This window comes from Natrix helvetica, assembly GCF_964273705.1.
Source record: "Natrix helvetica genome assembly, chromosome: 2".
NCBI classification, from domain to species: Eukaryota; Metazoa; Chordata; class Lepidosauria; order Squamata; family Natricidae; genus Natrix; species Natrix helvetica.
In genome coordinates, this window is record NC_138552.1 from 155578546 (window position 1) to 155588817 (window position 10272).

A 10272-nucleotide genomic window follows, 5' to 3' on the forward strand; every position below is an offset into this window, starting at 1 on the left:
TAAGAAGGCACCACAAAGCTGAGAAAGAGAGAAAAAACTAATTAACATTTGTAAAGGAGGGGGGCACCAAGATTTGTCAGTGCTTAGGGTACCAGTGAGCCTTGATCCGCCACTGATGTCTACACAGTTACCAGGAGTTAAACTGAAGTTGAGGAAGTCTTTATCTCTTACAATATATGCATCAATAGTACAATAGTTTCCATTCCCTCACAATATTGTACTTCAGAACCTCCACCCAACAAGGCTGATGCAAGTATACTGAAATAAGTGAACATTCTTTTCTTATACAATAAGATTGATATAGCTGTTCTATAAGCAGTGATTCTCAACCTGTGGGTCAGGACCCCTTTGGGGGTCGAACAACCCTTTCACAGGGGTCGCCTAAGACCATCGGAAAACACATATTTTTGAAAAAATATGGAAAACATAAAATAATTTTGTAGTTGGGGGTCACTACAACATGAGGAACTGTATTAAAGGATCGCAGCATTAGGAAGGTTGAGATCCACTGCTATACAATAACTGTCATGATTAAGCACCATACTTCCATTAAATTGTATGAATATTCCTTATATGCTAGTCACATATTCTACTATCATGCAGACTCCAAGAGCTAGTCTATATTTCTAGGATCTGCCTTTTCCTATGGTTTCCTGACCTGTTTATAGGTTTCTCATGAGAGCAATGAGATGTTCTAGGATTCTCAATTTTCTAGGTACCGTGTATTCCACAGTTTGATTGGTTGATACAGTCAAAAACCTTTTATAATCAATAAAGCACATATTGACCTATTTCGATATTGTTCAGCTATCTCAATTATCCACATGCATCAGCAATAGTGTACCTTACTTTTGGGGCTTTTCCAAAGCTGGGTTGAACATTGGCATCTCTTTTTCCTTAATGGGTTCTAATCTGTGTTGGATATTTTGCTAATGTGTAAAATAAAAATGATAATGTATAATATAGTTTGCCCCTTTGTTAAGTCTAATTTCTTTGGTATTGGTATGCAGACTGGCTTTGTCCAATCTGTTGGCCACTGGGTCATTCTTCAGATGTGCCGGCAGAACTTGGTTCAAATCTTTACTAACTCTTCTTTTGCTTGCTGTGTTCCTGTGGGTAGTTCCTGTAGCTTTCCAACTTGATAATGTCTGAAGTACTGATCTAATTTCGTCGTCCAGTACCAGAGGTTGTTATAAGTAAGGAATATATTCTAAGATACTTTGGACGTTGGCATCTATTATGCAGTATTTCAGTCAGTATAATCTTTCCATCTTTGATCTTTCAACCGGCAACCACTTGTTCAGTGTAATATATAAATTTAATTGAATTAATTGAACTCAATTCTAAGTTCAGAGATCTTTCAGAAGACTTTCCTCATTTTTCCATGTCTGTTTTCATCTTCAATGTCTTTACAGGTGTTGTTATACTGTTTCTTTTCCAACAGTTCTCTGACATTAAGTTCCTTCATGACATATTTGCCTTTCTCAGTTTTGGCTTCCCTTTTTTTCTTGGCAGTTTGCATGGTTTGTTCTGACATCCAGCTTGCTTTTGTCTTCTTCATTAGCTTACTTTGGATGTTGTGCTTGAGCAGTTCATGAACAGTTCCACAGCCAGCACCTGGCTATGATTTGTATAGCCTGGCTGTAGCTCTAATTGAGCTCCTCCATTTCCTTTCAGCAATAATATAAATTTGATTTCTGTGTACTCCATAGGGCGAGGTGCCCTCCAGTATTTGGAGTCCTAGATAATATGGCATGTCTATTTTGTTCCAAGTAGATAATGATTATCCTGAAGTGTCACAGGGGTCTCACGTAGCAATAATTTGACCCAGAATTTGCTCTTGTCTCAATCATATATGATCATATTTCCAATTATCAAGCTGTGTTCAGGTCACAATGCGATACCACTAAGATATCCCTTAGAAGTTTAGACTGGCTCTTTTCTTCATGCTTTAAAAATCTGTTAGTCACATAGTTAGGAGTCATAAAGCAGTCATGCCTGAAAACAAGAAAATAAATAAGAGCTCTCACTGTGCAAAAGAATTTAAGAATGGCTGATATGCAGTTGTGTGCATAACTAGTTACATCCTCTGAATCAGTATTTGCACTATATCACATATCTCAAATGGTATTTGCTACTATTTTCCAATTGTATGAATTATTGATAGATATATTATGGTTTGTCGCACAGTCAGGCAGATGTTTAGACTGGTTTTGACCTTTTTGTCCACTTATCAATGTGTGTGTGTGTGTGTGTGTGTGTGTGTGTGTGTAAAACTTATATATAACAATACTTCTTCAGGCAAGACAATTTGCCACATACAGAAAAGACACTTTAGGTCAATGTAAGACCTCATTTTGTTTTGTTAGCTTCTACTTGTGTAGGATGAGACTCTAGAGCAGAGGTATCAAACATGCGACCCGGGAGGCAAATGTGTCACGCGCTGGCCACACTCACACCCAGTTTAGCAAAGGGGGGAAAAGTTGTGATACGTCATATGATGACAATGTGTCATTACAAGTTTGACAGCCCTGCTCTAGAGGAAGTGAAGAGAAGCAATGTTGATCAAGCAGTTTTTGATAAATAGTCTGAATCAACTTTGTGAAACTGAAACACTTCTTTGAAGTTTTGTCCAACCCAACTATTAGAGGTTATCAGATTTGTTCAAAGATAAATCCTGAATTCCAGAAATTCAGACCAAGGATGTTAATGACATCCCCAATACCACAATAGAGTTGAATAATACAATTACTACTAGCAATCAGAGGGAGGAATTATAAATAGGAAGTATTCCTGTTAAATATGGCACTTAGGATACATTCATACAACATACTACAGTGGGTTAAAATGAAGTTCGGAAGCGTCTGACAATTCCTACATCATATTCTTGTCCTTGGTGTTAAAGGATAAAACATGCATTTATAGGTAAACCTTGACTTGCAACTATTCATTTAAAAATGATTCAAAGTTATGACAGCCTTAGAAAAAGTGTTTAATGACCTGTACATGTACACATGACTATTATACCAAACTGATGGTCACATGATTGCAATTTGGGCACCTGGAAACTGGCTTGCATTTGTACTGATTGCAGTATCCTGTGATCACATAATTGCAAATTGTAACTTTTTAATCCGTTTCTGGGTGGGGAAATTCATTTGGAAAACTGGATTTGCTTACTGACTATGTGGCTCACAACAACTGCAATGATTCACTTAACAACCATGGAAAAATGGTTGAAAAATCAGGTCCGGACACATGATTTGCTTTATGACTGACCTGATTTTCAATGGAAATTCTAAACCCAATTGTGATCTTAAGTGGACGAAACTACATGTATTTGTGCTACTGTGAGAATTTTATGCTTATTAACCTTACTTTGGAATGGCTTGAGGAAATGCACTTTGTTGTCAGGACTAACCTGAAACAAATTTGTACCCATGTGCTTTATATCTGATGGTAATATTCTTTGTGAAATTAAACTAAAAGTATTTCTATATGTTTTCATAAAAGCACAAGTATTGGATGAAGAATACCAGCAAGTGGCAGTATTTGACAAAAATCAAGACGAAGAGCAGGAATGTTTGAAAGGAAGTCTCATTTGTAGGTAGTATAAAGAAAGTAGCAAGAACAGATTTTTATTTGACAAAAATGCTTTTTTACTGCTCAGAGGTCTTACATTTGATTTATTTGACATTGTTTTAAAAACTAAGAGTCCAAGAGGAAGCATTCATTAGCATTAACGTGATTCTACTGTTTTGTGATACAAAGTAAGGAACATGTTCTGGTCAAGAAGCAAGCCACTCTACTTCAGAGGATTCCTATTTACAAGTCCAGATTTTTCAAAAAATATTTTGACTATAAAATAATAATTAAAAATATTTTTTCTCACCAATGCTCACATTGCAAAAGATACAACTAGCTGTTACCCTAGTTATATTAAAAATTCATCATGTGAATATATTTAACACTGTTGACTGATCATCTGCTCTGTTCCAAAGGTTGGATATTATTTGTATACTTAATGATAGGATCCAAGATTCCTGCTGCTACTTAGATAAAAATGTTGTATTTCTACTTTGTATATCTGATCTACTATGGCCACAACTTGCTTAAGTTTGAAGACAGCAGTGATAGTGATGGAAAATGATATCATAAAAGATTCTCTGAAAGCAAGAGAATCATCCCTTGTCACTCTTTTTGCCAATTTCTACCAATGTCTTTGAGTAATAGTAATAAATCTTTTTGGCCCAAAACATGTCTGCTCCATTTCTTCTAGTTCTGGATACAACTTTAGACAATTGCAACAACTTCTAGAATGTCTTGGAAAATGTCTGAAAAACAGCTATTTTCCTACTTAGTATTAAATTTTGTTCCAGAAAAATTTAGTTATTTTCGTTAACTCATTGCTTATTAGTATGGGTCAATAATTAGTGGAAAGGCAGAGTGCTTACAGTAACTCTCCAACATTTTGTCATGTCATAAATTTTATTAATTCAGGACATCCTGTTTCAGGCTCAAGATAGTATAAATACAACTCCAGTTGTAAATTAGGCCTTTCCAGTGTTATTATTTAAGATTATTCAGCATAAAAATATATCATGTTGCTTCTTACTCCCACAGGAAACAGGAGCCAACGCCTCCTTGTGCGTTGCCAGCAGATTATATATAAAGTTAATGTAAAACTATAACATCTGCTCAGATTTGTTCAGTATGCTTACAAATAGCACTATTGGCAACCCTGCTTATTGTACAATCATCAGAAGATAAAGTTCGCAATGACACAGCAACAGTATTAGACTTATGGTATTTTGTGCATAATGCAGTATTTTCTGATGAATGAATGAAATGTCACCTAAGCTGGATAAAGGCATTGTTTTGGAAGACAAATGGGACTGGAGCAGCCACAGATATACATGTACAAGCACAGCTTTCAATCTTGCCTTGCAATGGCAGCTGTAGTCTTGGTATAAATCACTGAATGTCTGTGAAAATACTCACAAACCTTCCTACTATTCTGAATGTTGATAAGCTTTGCTTACCAAACTGAATATTCAAAGATGCATCTTTGTTCTATGTGAAGGTTTCTAAAGCAACCAAGTCTATGGTGATTGTTTAAGTGGTTTCCACATTTCCCTTCTTCAGTGTATATGTGGTGCATACAACCTCTGTGTCGCCATGATTTGCATTATAGCTTCAAGTGTTTTTAAAAAAGTTGCCTGGAGTCATCGACGGTGAGTTGGTGCTATATAAATTTGTTTAATAAATAAAATAAATTCTGATAAACCACCCCCACTCCTGAAAAGCAGATACCTTTACCTCAGGGAGTGGATTTATGTTTCTCATGGGAAACTATGGATAATTTTAAGCCATTAAATGTAAATTACATAAAACATGCCATCCCTTTGCTTATGTTTTCTGCCGCCGACATCCATAATTAGATGGATAGTTGGAAGATAAGCTTTGCTATTGCCAGAGATGGGGCAAGACATTAACCATAATTAAATTATTCTGTGAGGGAAAAGTCTACTTCAGACAACTTTGGCTGTTTCAGACTTGCATGTTTTTTTTCCAAGTAATTGATCTAAAAACTGTGAAATGAGAAGTAATAACTGCATAGTATTTTATTGCTGAATGGCCAAAATCATTTCCAAAATTCCAATAAGCATCATTTTTCTTTGTATATCAGGACTTTCAGTTTCTTTGTATGCACTGATCAAAACTTATAAAATACAGGTAGTCCTCGACTTATGACCACAATTGAGTCCAGAATTTATCTTGCTAAGTGAGAAATTTGTTAAGTGAGTTTTGCCCCATTTTACGATCTTTCCTTGCCACAGTTGTTAAATGAATCACTGCAGTTGTGAAATTAGTCACATGGTTAAGTTTATCTGGCTTCCCCATTGACTTTGCTCACCAGAAGTTTGCAAAAGGAAATCACATGAGCCTGGGACACTGATCATCATAAACATGAAACAGTTGCCAAGCAACTGAATGCAAATCATGTGACCCTGAGGATGCTGCAATGGTTGTAAGTGTGAAAAACTGTCATAAGTCACTTTTTTCAGTGTCTCTGTAATTTTGAACAGTCACTAAATGAACTGTTGTAAGTCGAGGACTACCTGTGTTTTTTTTTCCAGAACAAATAATGTTGTCCAAATACTTGTGTAGAGTATACATACTGAGTAAAACATACTAACTCAACCATGTTCCTATGCATAGGAGAACTTCCAGTTCAACATTTTCTTGAAACATCACCTCTCTAATTACTTTGCCACGTACAGTATTTCATTCCCTTAAGATGAATATATGAAAGAAACTTAGCAAATGAATACGCTATGTACCTTGCAACACGTATTCCTACTCAGTTCACAGTAATAGTCTTAGCTAGAGCCAGACTTAAGAAAAATCTGGGTGAATAGTGTAGGGCAGTGATGGCTAACCTTTTTTGGAGGGCGTGCCAAGAGCAGGGGAAGTTCAGGGGAGTCTTGAGCGGGTGTGCCCACACCCATAATGCTATGTGTGCGACTCCAGCGTGCATGTGCAAGCTTCCCCCGTGTGCATGCACAGCGCGACAAGTACTCCCCCCACTCTTTTGGCATGCTTTTTTCACCCTCCCCAGGCTCTAGAGGCTTTCTAGGAGCCTGGGGAGGGCGAAAACAGCCTCCCCTGCCCCCCCCCCCCCGAGGCCCTCCAGAGGCTTCAGGAGCTTCCCTGAAGCTTCTGGAGGGCGAAAAATGGCCAAAAAAGAAGGCTGAAGTGGAGCTTACAGGCCAACGCCTGGCATGCCCTAACAAATGGCTACGGGTGCCACCTGTGGTATGCATGCCATAGTTTCGCCATCACGGGTGTAGGGAAACCAGCAGGTCCAGTTTGTTGTTGCATAAAAGTAATGCATGAATAAGCATTTTTCTTTTGCACATATGGGATTTGGAAAGCATGCAATACTTGAAAATGCTGCCACTGGAGTCTTTTCTATTTATTCCCAGAATACCTGCTTCACAGCTACCTTCAAAGACTGGGCAGCTTCAAAACTAGGATGTTTTCTATACCAATGTAGAGATATCCAACTCTCTTTCGGAAAGTAAAGCCAATGGTAGAAGCTGACACTTTGCATTTTCTGGCATATCTCAAGAGAAACATATGATCAGTTCTGCCCACACCACCTGACTGCTTATTCTTGCTCCTGAGGAATCAGGAGGAAGTTCTTCAATAGCTCAAAAGCTACCAACTTTTTCCTCAAATATGAGCTGAGAAATACATAATCCATGGGTTATGAGTGTTTCCTTAGCGAACATTCAAAGTTATGTGATAAGCGCCCCTACCGTTTGTGAACAAGGCCCGAAACTACGAATCTTGCAGCACCACAGCAGTTGTTCGCCTTATGAACAGCCACAGAGGTTCTGCAACATTTGTCCTCCACATTGCTGGCCGATACGGATCCGCCCCTCAGAAACTCAATTTGGGCATCCAGAGGCCTCCCCTGGCATGTTGCCGGCTGAAATGGGACTTCTGAGGGCCTGATCCTGCCCTTCAAGACTCTGTTCAGCCATTTGTGGACCTCCCCTGGCCCGTTATAGGCCATAATGGAGATTCTGGGGGCCGGATCCGGGCCTCAGATGCTTTGTCAGAGTGTTCAGAGCCTCCCCTGGCCTGTTGCTGACTGAAATGGAGCTTCTGAGGGCAGATCTGGCCCTCGGAGGCTCTGTTCAGCCCTCTGCAGGCCTCCCCTGGGTCTTTGCCCATTGAAATGGAGCTTCTGAGGGGCAGATCCCTGGCTCCCGGAGGCTCCATTTCGGCCTGCAATGGACTGGGGGAGGGCAAAACGGATCGTTGGCGAGCCAGATTTGCCCTTAGAAGCTCCATTTCAGCCAGCAACTTGCCGGGTGAGGCCTGTGGAATCCCGAACAGAACTGCAGAGGGGCTCATGTGACTGAGATGCTGGAGACTGCTTGCTAGATCTTCACAAGGTAAGTGACCTGGCATGGCAGGTTGGGGGAGGAAGCTATTGTGGGGAGCATAAGATAATTCAATGAGTCTGGAGCCTTGGGTGGTCTTAGGCAGGTGGCCTGTTCCATCAGTAGGACCCCATGGCTTTCACCTGAAATATATGTTGTTCACTTAATGAGCCTAACATTTGATTAGCAAATGCATGGGTGAAAGGATCCTGTTCAAGGTATGAGATTCACTCCCATGAATCCTTGAGTTCCGAACGACATGGGCAAGCTCCATTACATCGAAGATTACCTGTATTTAGTTATGATCCTCCTGAGTTTATTAACAAATCTTTGTGAACAAGAACAAACAGGGTCCCTATTTGACAAGTGGACAAATCCTAGTTTTGTTGTTTGTTAAATGGGGAACTTTCAGGTCTTTGAACAATCTATGCTATTAAAACTCTCATTGTCATTATCTTTAACAGGGTAAATCAGTGTATCAGTTTTTGAATTTAGTTATTTCAAATGGGCTAACTTATAGAATGTGTTCAAAATCTGGGATTCATGTTTCCTGATTGAAGTTTGGAAGCATGGCTGCTTCAGTGCTACTGGATGCTGCTGCTTTGTTGGATTGCTGCTGGGGTCATGTGATCTTCATTTTCAACATACTATGAGAGTTTCCCAGCCACGCTTGCAATACCTCACTTTCTCCACCACCTAGGATCAAGGAGTTGACTCCTGCAAGATTGGGCATACCAACTGGAAAAATAAAAACAACTTTGACAAGTAGACTCTTTGGTTTTCTGCAGCCACAGCTTTCCTTTTAAGTAATGGAATCATCAAGCAAGGTAGGAGGCCTCCTCAAGTTTACTTTATAAGCAGGAGCCAAAGTCTATGATGTCTGTTTGGCATCAATTTTCATTCCAAGTCCCAAGTTCCAAGAACTGATAAAAAGTTTCCCAAGGAAACCTTTGTGGTATTTACTTTACTTACTTTACTTTATTTGCGCTTATATACCGCCCCCTCTCCCAAAGGGACTCGGGGCGGTGTACAGTCCATACATAGAAATACATAACATGCATAATTAAATAATTAAATAGTTAAATAATTAAATAGTTAAATAATTATGGAGGAGGTTAAAAGAAGAGCTGTACATCTAAGTAAAGTATCTAAAATATAATTTTAAAAACCCTTAAAAATATCCCATAAGTTAAATTAAAAAACAGTTCCCCTAAAATACCAGTTAAGATATATTTGCCAGGAGGTAGAAGTTATGGATGTGCCAGGCCAGCTAATCGGAACAGGTGAGTCTTCAATTTTTGTCGGAAGGAGTGGAAGTCGGTGGTGGTTCTAATGTCGGGGGGGAGGTCATTCCAGAGGGTTGGGCCCATCACAGAGAAGGCCCTACTCCTAGGCGTCGCCCGTTGGTATTGCCTGGTGGACGGCACCAGGAGAAGTCCCTCCCTGTGAGAGCGGATTGGTCGCAGGGATGTGTGTGGCAGGATGCGATCCCGCAGGTAACTAGGTCCTGTGCCATGGAGCGCTTTAAAGATGGTAATCAAAACCTTGAAACGCACCCGAAAAACCACAGGCAGCCAGTGCAGCTCGCGCAGGAGCGGTGTTACGTGGGAGTACCTAGTACTCCCCATGATAGCCTGCGCGGCTGCGTTCTGGACTAGCTGCAGTCTTCGTGCGCGTCCCAAGGGAAGCCCCATGTAGAGAGCATTGCAGTAGTCCAGGAGAGACATCACCAGTGCGTGAGTGACCGTGCGTAGGGCATCCCGGTCCAGTAGTGGGCGCAATTGGCGCACCAGGCGAACCTGGTGGAACGCCCCCCTTGCCACGGCTGCCACATGATCGTCCATTGACAGCCGGGCATCTAGGAGGACGCCCAAATTGCGCGCCCGTTCCCCGGGGGGGCAATTGTTCACCCCCTATGGCCAGTGATGGAGTTAACTGGCTGAACCGAGATGCCGGTAACCACAGCCACTCAGTCTTGGAGGGGTTGAGTTTGAGTCTGTTGTCCCCCATCCAGACCCCGACGGCTTCCAAACATTGGGACATCACTTCGACAGCCTCGTTGGGGTGGTTTGGGGTTGAAATGTACAGCTGGGTATCATAAGCGTACAGCTGATACTCAACCCCAAAACCACGGATGATCTCCCCCAGTGGCTTCACATATGCGTTGAACAGAAGGGGCGAGAGGACCGACCCCTGTGGCACCCCACAAGTGAGTGGCCTCAGGGTCGACCTCTGCCCTCCTGTCAACACACATTGCGTCCGGTCGGAGAGGTAGGAGGCGAACCACCGCAAAACGGTGCCTCCGACTCCCATC